The sequence below is a fragment of the Mustelus asterias genome, unplaced genomic scaffold, assembly GCF_964213995.1.
Source record: "Mustelus asterias unplaced genomic scaffold, sMusAst1.hap1.1 HAP1_SCAFFOLD_3309, whole genome shotgun sequence".
Lineage (NCBI taxonomy): Eukaryota > Metazoa > Chordata > Chondrichthyes > Carcharhiniformes > Triakidae > Mustelus > Mustelus asterias.
In genome coordinates, this window is record NW_027593254.1 from 2,361 (window position 1) to 16,398 (window position 14,038).

General features: G+C 55.9%; 1 long non-coding RNA gene across 1 annotated transcript; it reads right to left on the reverse strand.

Moving 5' to 3' along the window:
* Positions 1-5,683: 5,683 nt before the first annotated feature.
* Positions 5,684-12,310, reverse strand: LOC144490456 (uncharacterized). Its single transcript, XR_013497258.1, has 3 exons — positions 12,165-12,310; positions 8,627-8,736; positions 5,684-6,499 (listed from the first exon to the last, which is right to left on the reverse strand). It is a non-coding gene; the product is annotated as an uncharacterized LOC144490456 (long non-coding RNA).
* Positions 12,311-14,038: the final 1,728 nt, after the last annotated feature.

Below are 14,038 nucleotides of genomic sequence, written 5' to 3' on the forward strand. Positions count from 1 at the left end.
GACTGTGGGAGGAAACCAGAGCACCCGGAGGAAACCCACGCAGACACGGGGAGAACGTGCCGACTCCGCACAGACAGTGACCCGAGCCGGGAATCAAACCCGGGCTCCCAGGCACTGTGAGGCAGCAGTGCTAACCCACTGTGCCACCCGTGCTGCCCCAACCACTGTGGAGCAAGCAAGGAATAGATTCAGGTCCACCCGGTCCACTCTGAGCATTGACTTTGTAACTTTAAGAATGGAGTAAATGGTGGTGCAGTGGGAATCCCATTGGACTAGTCATCCAGAGGGTTTGAACTAATGTCCTGGGAGGGATACGGGTTCAAATCCCACCACAGGCAGCCGGTGGGAATTTAAATTCAATTATTAAAATCTGGAATTGAGAGCTAGTCTCAGTAATGATGACAACTATCATCGCTTGTCGTTTAAAAAAAAACCCATCTGGTTCACCGATCATCGAAGCCCTTCAGTGCAGAAGGAGGCCATTTGGCCCATCAAGCCTGAACCAACCACAATCCCACCCAGTCCCCACATTTTTACCCTGCTTATTCCCCCTGGCACTAAGGGGAAATTTGGCATGGCCTATCCACCTAGTCATGATGTGGAGATGCCGGCGTTGGACTGGGGTAAACACAGTAAGAAGTTTAACAACACCAGGTTAAAGTCCAACAGGTTTATTTGGTGCCAAATAAACCTGTTGGACTTTAACCTGGTGTTGTTAAACTTCTTACTATCCACCTAGCCCACACATCTTTGGTTCACCAATATCCTTTAGGGAAGGAAATCTGCCGCCCTTACCCGGTCTGGGCTACATGCAACACCAGACTCCCTGCCCCCACACACAGCAATGTGGTCGACTCTTAGCAGCTGCTCCCCCCCCCCCCCCCCCTCCCCTCCCCTCTGAAATGGCCCGAGCGAGACACGCAGTTCAAGAGAGCATTTAGCGACGGGAACCAAACGCTGGACCTTGCCCAATGATGCCCCAGATCCCCAGGAAAATTATTTAAAAACTTTATCCCATCTTCCTTGCCTCTCCCTTCCAGTTAAGGAATCTTTTCCCTTTCTGACAAGGCCGCACGTTGTTAACGATCCAGATTGCAGCTTCACCGCGAGGTGGGTGTGTAAAATTCCACAGCGCTATCCAAAGAAGAACGGCGCACCTCTTCCTCGAGCGTCAACTCGAAATGGATGCTGTGCTGTGGGTGAACCGGCTGCTGTCTTTCTTACACAGCGATCACAGTTCAGGCTGGGAACTCCCCATGGCGGCAATGGGACATCCCCCTAAAAAGAGGGCAACATCTGGGTCCTAAAAGGGGGGCAATGGGACATCCCAGTAACAGTATAAAACCCTCAGACTGCGTAACAGTGTGCAACACAGTGAAATGTGAGGATCGTAGAATTATGGAATCCTACAGTGCAGAAGGAGGCCATTCGGCCCATCGAGTCTGCACTGACCACAATCCTACCCAGACGCTATCCCCATAAGTCCACAAATCCTTGAAGGTGGCAGCACAGGTGGAGAAGGTGGTGAAGAAGGCATATGGTATGCTTGTCTTTATAGGACAGGGTATAGAGTATAAAAGCTGGAGTCTGATGATGCAGCTGTATAGAACGCTGGTTCGGCCACATTTGGAATACTGCGTCCAGTTCTGGTCGCCGCACTACCAGAAGGACGTGGAGGCATTGGAGAGAGTGCAGAGAAGGTTTACCAGGATGTTGCCTGGTATGGAGGGTCTTAGCTATGAGGAGAGATTGGGTAGACTGGGGTTGTTCTCCTTGGAAAGACGGAGAATGAGGGGAGATCTAATAGAGGTATACAAGATTATGAAGGGTATAGATAGGGTGAACAGTGGGAAGCTTTTTCCCAGGTCGGAGGTGACGATCACGAGGGGTCACGGGCTCAAGCTGAGAGGGGCAAAGTATAACTCAGATATCAGAGGGACGTTTTTTACACAGAGGGTGGTGGGGGCCTGGAATGCGCTGCCAAGTAGGGTGGTGGAGGCAGGCACGCTGACATCGTTTAAGACTTACCTGGATAGTCACATGAGCAGCCTGGGAATGGAGGGATACAAACGATTGGTCTAGTTGGACCAAGGAGCGGCACAGGCTTGGAGGGCCGAAGGGCCTGTTTCCTGTGCTGTACTGTTCTTTAACCCTATGCATTTACCCTGGCTAGTCACCCTGACACTAAGGGGCAATTTAACATGGCCAATCCACCCAACTCGCACATCTTTGGACTGTGGGAGGAAACCGGAGCACCGGGCGGAAACCCACGCAGACACGGGGAGAACGTGCAGACTCCAAGTTCTCCCCGTGTCTGCGTGGGTTTCCTCCGGGTGCTCCGGTTTCCTCTCTGTCCAAAAGATGTGCGGGTTAGGGGGATTGGCCATGAAAAACGTGTGGGGTTACCGGGATAGAGCATGGGGTGGGCCTGGGTTAAGATGCTCTCCAAATGGCCTTTCAGCACTCAAAGAACAAAGAACAGTACAGCACAGGAAACAGGCCCTTCGGCCCTCCAAGCCTGTGCCGCTCCTTGGTCCACCTAGACCAATCGTTTGTATCCCTCCATTCCCAGGCTGCTCATGTGACTATCCAGGTAAGTCTTAAACGATGTCAGCGTGCCTGCCTCCACCACCCTACTTGGCAGCGCATTCCAGGCCCCCACCACCCTCTGTGTAAAAAACATCCCTCTAATATCTGAGTTATACTTCGCCCCTCTCAGCTTGAGCCCGTGACCCCTCGTGATCGTCACCTCCGACCTGGGAAAAAGCTTCCCACTGTTCACCCTATCTATACCCTTCATAATCTTGTACACCTCTATTAGATCTCCCCTCATTCTCCGTCTTTCCAAGGAGAACAACCCCAGTCTACCCAATCTCTCCTCATAGCTAAGACCCTCCATACCAGGCAACATCCTGGTAAACCTTCTCTGCACCCTCTCTAACGCCTCCACGTCCTTCTGGTAGTGCGGCGACCAGAACTGGACGCAGTACTCCAAATGTGGCCTAACCAGCGTTCTATACAGCTGCATCATCAGACTCCAGCTTTTATACTCTATACCCCGTCCTATAAAGGCAAGCATACCATATGCCTTCCTCACCACCTCCTCCACCTGTGTTGCCACCTTCAAGGATTTGTGGACCTGCACACCCAGGTCCCTCTGTGTTTCTATACTCCTGATGACTCTGCCATTTATTGTATAACTCCTCCCTACATTATTTCTTCCAAAATGCATCACTTCGCATTTATCCGGATTAAACTCCATCTGCCACCTCTCCACCCAATTTTCCAGCCTATCTATATCCTGCTGTATTGCCCGACAATGCTCTTCGCTATCCGCAAGTCCAGCCATCTTCGTGTCATCCGCAAACTTGCTGATTACACCAGTTACACCTTCTTCCAAATCATTTATATATATCACAAATAGCAGAGGTCCCAGTACAGAGCCCTGCGGAACACCACTGGTCACAGACCTCCAGCCGGAAAAAGACCCTTCGACCACTACCCTCTGTCTCCTATGGCCAAGCCAGTTCTCCACCCATCTAGCCACTTCTCCTTGTATCCCATGAGCCTTAACCTTCTTAAACAACCTGCCATGTGGGACTTTGTCAAATGCCTTACTGAAATCCTTATAGACGACATCCACGGCCCTTCCTTCGTCAACTGTTTTTGTCACTTCCTCAAAAAAACTCCACCAAATTTGTAAGGCACGACCTCCCTCTTACAAAACTCATTTTAATAAGGGACACATTTAACTGGGGGGGGGGGAACAAAGAGGTACGATCAACAAAATGGTTTGCAGAAGGTGGAGAGGGGAAACAGAGACAGTGTGACAGAGGGACTGAAAATGATCTGGGCAGGAGCCATTCCAGAACATGGTGTGTATGACGGAGGGCATTGAGTTTAAAAATTATCAAGTCGTGTTGCAGCTTTATAGAACCTTAGTTAGGCCGCACTTGGAATTTCGTGTTCAATTCTGGTCACCACACTGCCAGAAGGATGTGGAGGCTTTGGAGAGGGTACAAAAGATTTACCAGGATGTTGCCTGGTATGGAGGGCATTAGCTATGAGGAGAGGTTGGTGAAACTTGGTTTGTTCTCACTGGAACGACGGAGGTTGAGGGGCGACCTGATAGAAGTCTACATGATTATGAGAGGCACGGACAGAGTGGATAGTCAGAAGCTTTTTCCCCAGGGTGGAAGAGTCAATTACTAGGGGGCACAGGTTTAAGGGGCAAGGTTTAAAGAAGATGTACAAGGCAAGTTTTTTTTTTACACAGAGGGTGGTGGGTGCCCGGAACCAGTTGCCGAGGGAGGCAGTGGAAGCAGATACGATGGTGGAGTTTCAAGGGGCGTCTGGAAAAATACATAAATAGGACGGAATAGAGGGATACGGTCCCCGGAAGGGTAGGGGGTTTTAGTTCAGTCGGGCAGCATGGTCGGTGCAGGCTTGGAGGGCCTGTTCCTGTGCTGTAATTTTCTTTGTTCTTTGAGAGGGGGAGAGAGAGAGAGAGCAGTGGAGTACAGGCTGCTGAGAATGCACAAACAGTGTGTAATCTTGGACACACAGAGAGAATGTGCTAAGTGAAACATAGCTCAAGGTCGGGCGGGACACCAAGGTCAGAGGGTGAGGAGATTGGCAGCAAGAGCGGCGAGTTTGCAACAGGGTTGAAAATAAGCGTCTTTGGATATTCCCACTCTTGAGAAAGCCGCATTTTACCCCTGACTTGACATCTAATGGGAAGGTGATGGGGCAGAGGGGAAGACACGGGCACCAGCTCTCACACCCAAGCACTGGTCCACTAGAGAGGAGAAAGGAAGGAGCAGTCGACAGCAAATGCAATGTTAGCATTCATGTCGAGAGGGTTAGAATATAAGAGCAGGGATGTACTTCTGAGGCTGTATAAGGCTCTGGTCAGACTCCATTTGGAGTATTATGAGCAGTCTTGGGCCCCGTATCTAAGGAAGGATATGCTGGCCTTGGAAAGGGTCCAGAGGAGGTTCACAAGAATGATCCCTGGGATGAAGAGCTTGTCGTATGAGGAACGGTGGAGGACTCTGGGTCTGTACTTGTTGGAGTTTAGAAGGATGAGGGGGGGATCTTATTGAAACTTACAGGATACTGCGAGGCCTGGATAGAGTGGACGTGGAGAGGATGTTTCCACTAGTAGGAAAAACTAGAACCAGAGGGCACAACCTCAGACTAAAGGGACGATCCTTTAAAACAGAGATGAGGAGGAATTTCTTCAGCCAGAGGGTGGTGAATCTGTGGAACTCTTTGCCGCAGAAGACTGTGGAGGCCAGGTCATTGTCTTTAAGACAGAGATAGATAGGTTCTTGATTAATAAGGGGGTCAGGGGTTATGGGGAAAAGGCAGGAGAATGGGGATGAGGGAAATATCAGCCATGATTGAATGGCGGAGCAGACTCGATGGGCCGAGTGGCCTCATTCTGCTCCTGTGTTTTATGGTTTGTGCTTTCCGGAGCTGGTTGAGGACGACAAGTTATAGCTGAAGATGTGTCGGCGACACTGTAACAATAGCAGGCGCACAGGGACAAAGTGACAGAATTGAACAACAAGGACGTGTGGTTAGTGCCAGATTCCACACAGAGATTGGGAAAGACAGAGGGAGCACGTGATGCTGACAGCCAGAGAGCGACAACAAAACAATGAGGCTGAAAAGCAGCGAGAGATCGGATGCCGGGATGTAGTTTATTGATGCATAAATACAAAGTGAAAACACACTGATACCCTCAGTGAGTACAGGGAGGAAACAGCATCCGAGGGGAAAGTGGGTGAATGTGCTAGGATGCTTGGTTTGAATCGAGCTTCACTCCAGGTCAGTGAGCTCCCTCAGTGTCAGGTTTGCCGTAAATCTCCACGCTTGGCTTCCCCAGGTCCCTCGGTGCGAGGGTAGATTATGCAGCTTCCATTTGGCAGTGATTGGATCAGATGGCCAGCGGAGTGTGAGATTTAGTAGCAGGCGGTGGCTGACGCACGGAGACACCAGTCAGAAAACCACCCACCTCACATTCCCCCTCTCTCTCGCGTGAGGAGAGGCGACCGCTTCAGCAACAGTGAGAAAGCGCGAGAGTTGAGGGAGTGCTCACCTCCAAAAAGAACAGCTTTACACACACCCAAACACGCATTCATGCACACTCAATCACACACACACAGCGTAGGAAAGGGACATTTACACACACACAGAGCGCCAGGAGGGGGAAATTTCCTCACACAGCAGCAGGACAGGGCAATTTACACACACACACACACTCAAACACACACAGCGCTAGGAGGGGGCAATTTACACACACGCATGCACGCACACTCACACGCTGCATGCACGCACACACACAGAGGAGAGAGCGGAGCTGCTGGCCGCTCCTGGGTGTCGAGGGTAGCGGCCGAGATCACTTCCTGAGCAGTTTGAGTGTGGACACTGAAGGCTGATTCATCTGCCTGCGATGCTTTATTAACTCCTGTGTGTTCTCCATCCAGAAACACTGCAATAAAGAACAGCACGCCCGTGATTAACAACGCACAGAGTCTGAGAAATAAATCCCGCAGAGAAATGATAAATCACAGAAAATGCCGGAACTGAAGAGTCAGAGAAAAACGAGAGTTTATTTATTAGTTACAAGTACGGCTTACATTAACACTGCAATGAGGCAGCAGCGCTAACCACTGTGTCACCGTGCCCCCGGGAATCGAACCCGGGTCCCTGGTGCTGTGAGGCAGCAGCGCTAACCACTGTGCCACCGTGCTGCCAGGAATCGAACCCGGGTCCCTGACGCTGTGAGGCAGCAGCGCTAACCCACTGTGAGGCAGCAGCACTAACCCACTGTGTCACTGTGCCCCCGGGAATCAAACCCGGGTCCCTGGCGCTGTGAGGCAGCAGCGCTAACCACTGTGAGGCAGCAGTGGGGAGGGGGAGGGGGGGGAGGGGAGGGGAGGGGGGGGGAGGGGAGGGGGAGGGGAGGGGGAGGAGAGGGGGGGGGAGGGGTGGCGGGATCAGGCTATTGAATTCGATGATCAGCCATGATCATAATGAATGGTGGAGCAGGCTCGAAGGGCCGAATGGCCTCCTCCTGCTCCGATCTTCTATGTTTCATAGAATCATAGAATCCCTACAGTGCAGAAGGAGGCCATTCGACCCATCGAGTCTGCACCGACCACAATCCCAGCCAGGCCCTATCCCCGTAAACCCACATATTTACCCTTCTAATCCCCAGACACTAAGGGGCAATTTAGCACGGCCAATCCCACGTCTTTTGGACCGTGGGAGGAAACCGGAGCACTCGGAGGAAACTCACACAGACACGGGGAGAACGTGCAGACTCCACACAGACAGTGACCCGAGCCGGGAATCGAACCCAGGTCCCTGGCGCTGTCAGGCAGCAGTGCTAACCCACTGCGCCACCGTGCTGCCGGGACTCGAACCCAGGTCCCTGGCGCTGTGAGGCAGCAGTGCTAACCCACTGCGCCACCGTGCTGCCGGGACTCGAACCCAGGTCCCTGGCGCTGTGAGGCAGCAGTGCTAACCCACTGCGCCACCGTGCTGCCGGGACTCGAACCCGGGTCCCTGGTGCTGTCAGGCAGCAGTGCTAACCCACTGCGCCACCGTGCTGCCCCGGGTCATTAAGTATGTTCAAGGCTCAGATGGGCAGATTTTTTAACCAGTCAGGGAATCAAGGGTTACGGGGATAGGGCGGGTAAGTGGAGTTGAAATCATAGAAACCCTACAGTGCAGAAGGAGGCCATTCGGCCCATCGAGTCTGCACCGACCACAATCCCACCCAGGCCCTACCCCCACATATTTACCCACTAATCCCTCTAACCTACGCATCTCAGGACTCTAAGGGGCAATTTTTAACCTGGCCAATCAACCTAACCCGCACATCTTTGGACTGTGGGAGGAAACCGGAGCACCCGGAGGAAACCCACGCAGACACGAGGAGAATGTGCAAACTCCACACAGACAGTGACCCGAGCCGGGAATCGAACCCGGGACCCTGGAGCTGTGAAGCAGCAGTGCTAACCACTGTGCTACCGTGCCGCCCCTGAGAATTGTCACATCAGATCAGTCATGATCTCGTTAAATGGCAGTGGAGCAGACTCGACGGGCCGAATGGCCTCCTTCGGCCCCCTCCATCTCACGGTCAAGCTGTGTGACGGGAGGGGAGGGAGTTCAGGACCACCCTCCCTGAGATTCATCAAAACCCGTTTTAGCAGAGTGAGGGGGCAGAGGTCTGGGAAACACTAAGTCGTGGTCTCGGAGAACAATCAAATCTTTATTGATGAACCAAAAACAGAAAATGCTGGAAAATCTCAGCGAGTCTGACAGCATCTGTGGAGAGAGAATAGAGCCAACATTCCGGGTCTGGTTCGTCAGAGGCGCTCTGAGGAAGGGTCACCCAGACTCGAAACGCTGGCTCTATTCTCTCTCCACAGATGCTGTCAGACCTGCTGAGATTTTCCAGCATCTTCTGTTTTTGTTTCAGATTCCAGCATCCGCAGTATTTTGCTTTTTACTTTATTGATGAACAGGGAGCGCAGTGAGATAGCTGAAAGCTCGGGGCTATCTGGGTTAAAGCAGACGGAGCGGTAAAGCACAGAGACCAGCTTCTTACCATTAACTTATTGACGCGAAACAGCGAGGCCTGGTACTCGACAATCTCCTGCGCGTTCTGCTGAAACCTCTCCAGCTCCTTGGCTAACTCCTCCACAGCCTCAGCCAGCTCTGCGGAGGGGGAAACAGAAGAGAAAAGTGAGGGAAGAACAACAAGCCCTATCCCATTTCAGAGGTGGAAGAGAAACCGCAGAAACTTCTGGTATGGAGGGCATTAGCTATGAGGAGAGGTTGGAGAAACTCGGTTTGTTCTCACTGGAGCGACGGAGGTTGAGGGGGCGACCTGATAGAAGTCTACAAGATTGTGAGGGGCATGGACAGAGTGGATAGTCAGAAGCTTTTTCCCAGGGTGGAAGAGTCAATTACTGGGAAGCACAGGTTTAAGGTGCGAGGGGCAAGGTTTAAAGGAGATATAGGAGGCAAGTGTTTCTTTTACACAGAGAGTGGTGGGTGCCTGGAACATGGGCCGGCACGGTGACACAGTGGTTAGCACTGCTGCCTCACAGCGCCAGGGACCCGGGTTCGGGTCACTGTCTGTGTGGAGTCTGCATGTTCTCCCCGTGTCTGCGTGGGTTTCCTCCGGTTGCCTCCCACAGTCTGTAGGTTAGCTGGATTGGCCGTGCTAAATTGCCCCTTAGTGTCAGAGGATTAGCTAGGGTAAATGCATGGGGTTATGGGGATAGGGACTGGGTGAGATTGTAGTCAGCACAGACTCGATGGGCCAAATGGCCTCCTTCTGCATTGCAGGGTTTCTGTGATTCTATGAAAACCCGCTGCTGGGGGAGATAGTGGAAGCGGATACGGTCTTTTAAGGGGCGTCAGGACAGATACATGAATAGGATGGGAATGGAGGGATATGGTCCCCGGAAGGGTAGGGGGATTTAGTTCAGTTGGGGCAGCATGGTCGGTGCAGGCTTGGAGGGCCGAAGGGCCTGTTCCTGTGCTGTAATTTTCTTTGTTCTAAAGGGGGAGGAAGGAGTTCAAAGAAACTGGATGGAAGAACAGTCGAAAGCAGCAAAGTGATCGCCAAGTGGGGCTGACACGGCGGCAGAGTGGTTAGCGCTGCTGCTTCACAGCTTTTATACTCTATACCCCGTCCGAGAAAGGCAAGCATACCATATGCCTTCCTCACCACCTCCTCCACCTGTGTTGCCACCTTCAAGGATTTGTGGACTTGCACACCGAGGTCCCTCTGTGTTTCTATACTCCTGATGACTCTGCCATTTATTGTATAACTCCTCCCTACATTATTTCTTCCAAAATGCATCACTTCGCATTTATCCAGATTAAACTCCATCTGCCACCTCTCCGCCCAATTTTCCAGCCTATCTATATCCTGCTGAATTGCCCGACAATGCTCTTCGCTATCCGCAAGTCCAGCCATCTTCGTGTCATCCGCAAACTTGCTGATTACACCAGTTACACCTTCTTCCAAATCATTTATATATATCACATGTAGCAGAGGTCCCAGTACAGAGCCCTGCGGAACACCACTGGTCACAGACCTCCAGCCGGTGGGGAGAGACGCGGAGGGGTGGGGGGGGGGGAGAGACGCGGAGGGGTGGGGGGGGGGGAGAGACGCGGAGGGGTGGGGGGGGAGAGACGCGGAGGGGTGGGGGGGGAGAGACGCGGAGGGGTGGGGGGGGAGAGACGCGGAGGGGTGGGGGGGGGAGAGACGCGGAGGGGTGGGGGGGGGAGAGACGCGGAGGGGTGGGGGGGGGAGAGACGCGGAGGGGTGGGGGGGGGAGAGACGCGGAGGGGTGGGGGGGGGGAGAGACGCGGAGGGGTGGGGGGGGAGAGACGCGGAGGGGTGGGGGGGGGAGAGACGCGGAGGGGTGGGGGGGGAGAGACGCGGAGGGGTGGGGGGGGGAGAGACGCGGAGGGGTGGGGGGGGGAGAGACGCGGAGGGGTGGGGGGGGGAGAGACGCGGAGGGGTGGGGGGGGGAGAGACGCGGAGGGGTGGGGGGGGGAGAGACGCGGAGGGGTGGGGGGGGGAGAGACGCGGAGGGGTGGGGGGGGGAGAGACGCGGAGGGGTGGGGGGGGGAGAGACGCGGAGGGGTGGGGGGGGGAGAGACGCGGAGGGGTGGGGGGGGGAGAGACGCGGAGGGGTGGGGGGGGGAGAGACGCGGAGGGGTGGGGGGGGGAGAGACGCGGAGGGGTGGGGGGGGGGAGAGACGCGGAGGGGTGGGGGGGGGGAGAGACGCGGAGGGGTGGGGGGGGGAGAGACGCGGAGGGGTGGGGGGGGAGAGACGCGGAGGGGTGGGGGGGGAGAGACGCGGAGGGGTGGGGGGGGAGAGACGCGGAGGGGTGGGGGGGGAGAGACGCGGAGGGGTGGGGGGGGAGAGACGCGGAGGGGTGGGGGGGGAGAGACGCGGAGGGGTGGGGGGGGAGAGACGCGGAGGGGTGGGGGGGGAGAGACGCGGAGGGGTGGGGGGGGAGAGACGCGGAGGGGTGGGGGGGGAGAGACGCGGAGGGGTGGGGGGGGAGAGACGCGGAGGGGTGGGGGGGGAGAGACGCGGAGGGGTGGGGGGGGAGAGACGCGGAGGGGTGGGGGGGGAGAGACGCGGAGGGGTGGGGGGGGAGAGACGCGGAGGGGTGGGGGGGGAGAGACGCGGAGGGGTGGGGGGGGAGAGACGCGGAGGGGTGGGGGGGGAGAGACGCGGAGGGGTGGGGGGGGAGAGACGCGGAGGGGTGGGGGGGGAGAGACGCGGAGGGGTGGGGGGGGAGAGACGCGGAGGGGTGGGGGGGGGAGAGACGCGGAGGGGTGGGGGGGGGAGAGACGCGGAGGGGTGGGGGGGGAGAGACGCGGAGGGGTGGGGGGGGAGAGACGCGGAGGGGTGGGGGGGGGAGAGACGCGGAGGGGTGGGGGGGGAGAGACGCGGAGGGGTGGGGGGGGAGAGACGCGGAGGGGTGGGGGGGGAGAGACGCGGAGGGGTGGGGGGGGAGAGACGCGGAGGGGTGGGGGGGGAGAGACGCGGAGGGGTGGGGGGGGAGAGACGCGGAGGGGTGGGGGGGGAGAGACGCGGAGGGGTGGGGGGGGAGAGACGCGGAGGGGTGGGGGGGGGAGAGACGCGGAGGGGTGGGGGGGGGGAGAGACGCGGAGGGGTGGGGGGGGGGAGAGACGCGGAGGGGTGGGGGGGGAGAGACGCGGAGGGGTGGGGGGGGAGAGACGCGGAGGGGTGGGGGGGGAGAGACGCGGAGGGGTGGGGGGGGAGAGACGCGGAGGGGTGGGGGGGGAGAGACGCGGAGGGGTGGGGGGATGCGGAGGAAGGGGGGGGTACGGAGGAAGGGGGGGGGTACGGGGAGGGGGGTACGGGGGGCGGGATACGGAGGGGGAGGATACGGAGGGGGGGGGGATACGGAGGGGGGGGGGATACGGAGAGGGGGGATACGGTGGGGGGGATACGGAGGGAGGGGGGATACGGAGGGAGGGGGGATACGGAGGGGGGCGGGGTTAGACAGGGCTCCCCTTCCCGCTCTCTCTGGGTTAAAGTTTGAGGTGTTTTTGACATGGAGCCGGATCGCTGAGGTCACTTACCGGCCCCCGCCCTCCGGCTGCCCCCCGGGGCCGCACTCATTCCCCCCGCGGGGCCGCTGGACAACAGCCGCCGCTTTTGGCGCCAAAAAGCCGGCTGGCCGACCAGCAGCGCACCCCCTCCCCTCGCTCCCTCTGTCTGAACTGCCGGCACTGGCAGCCCGGCTGGCCGACCAGCAGCGCACCCACAACACCCGGAGTTGCATGTTGTCCCCCCAAGCTGCTGGGTCCACTCTTCACCCCAACACTGTGACTGAATGGAAAAGAGCACTCACTCACTCATGTCCAAAGATGCACTGGAGGATTAGCCATGCGATCATAGAATCCCAGTAAGAAGTTTAACAACACCAGGTTAAAGTCCAACAGGTTTATTTGGTAGCAAATACCATTAGCTTTCGGAGCGCTGCTCCTTCGTCAGATGGAGTGGAAATCTGCTCTCAAACAGGGCACAGAGACACAAAATCAAGTTACAGAATACTGATTAGAATGTGAATCCCTACAGCCAACCAGATCTTAAAGATACAGACAATGTGGGTGGAGGGAGGATTAAGCACTGGTTAAAGAGATGTGTATTGTCTCCAGACAGGATAGCCCGCAAGTCCAGGAGGCAAGCTGTGGGGGTTACTGATAATGTGACATAAATCCAACATCCGGGTTTAGGCCGTCCTCATGTGTGCGGAACTTGGCTATCAGTTTCTGCTCAGCGACTCTGCGCTGTCGTGTGTTGTGAAGGCCGCCTTGGAGAACGCTTACCCGAAGATCAGAGGCTGAATGCCCGTGACCGCTGAAGTGCTCCCCCACAGGAAGAGAACAGTCTTGTCGAGCGGTGTTCTGTCGCGTGTCGGAACTGTTGATCGATGAGTCGAGCGCCACAGCGAAAAACCGCACCGACCTCCTCAGAAGACAAACACAGGACACGGTGGACAGAGTACCCTTCGTCGTCCAGTACTTCCCCAGAGCGGAGAAGCTACGGCATCTCCTCCGGAGCCTTCAACATGTCATTGATGAAGACGAACATCTCGCCAAGGCCATCCCCACACCCCCACTTCTTGCCTTCAAACAACCGCACAACCTCAAACAGACCATTGTCCGCAGCAAACTACTCAGCCTTCAGGAGAACAGTGACCACGACACCACACAACCCTGCCACAGCAACCTCTGCAAGACATGCCGGATCATTGACACGGATGCCATCATCTCACGTGAGAACACCATCTACCAGGTACACGGTACCTATTCTTGCAACTCGGCCAACGCTGTCTACCTGATATGCTGCAGGAAAGGATGTCCCGAGGCATGGTACATTGGGGAAACCATGCAGACGCTACGACAACGGATGAATGAATACCGCTTGACAATCACCAGGCAAGCCTGTTCTCTTCCTGTGGGGGAGCACTTCAGCAGTCACGGGCATTCAGCCTCTGATCTTCAGGTAAGCGTTCTCCAAGGCGGCCTTCACGACACACGACAGCGCAGAGTCGCTGAGCAGAAACTGATAGCCAAGTTCCGCACACATGAGGACGGCCTAAACCGGGATGTTGGATTTATGTCACATTATCAGTAACCCCCACAGCTTGCCTCCTGGACTTGCAGGCTGTCCTGTCTGGAGACAATACACATCTCTTTAACCTGTGCTTAATGCTCCCTCCACCCACATTGTCTGTACCTTTAAGATCTGGTTGGCTGTAGGGATTCGCATCCTAATCAGTATTCTGTAACTTGATTTTGTCTCTCTGTGCACTGTTTGAGAGCAGATTTCTACTCCATCTGACGAAGGAGCAGCGCACTGAAAGCTAATGGTATTTGCTACCAAATAAACCTGTTGGACTTTAACCTGGTGGCCACCAGTCAGAAGTCAGATATCAAATCCTGCCGAC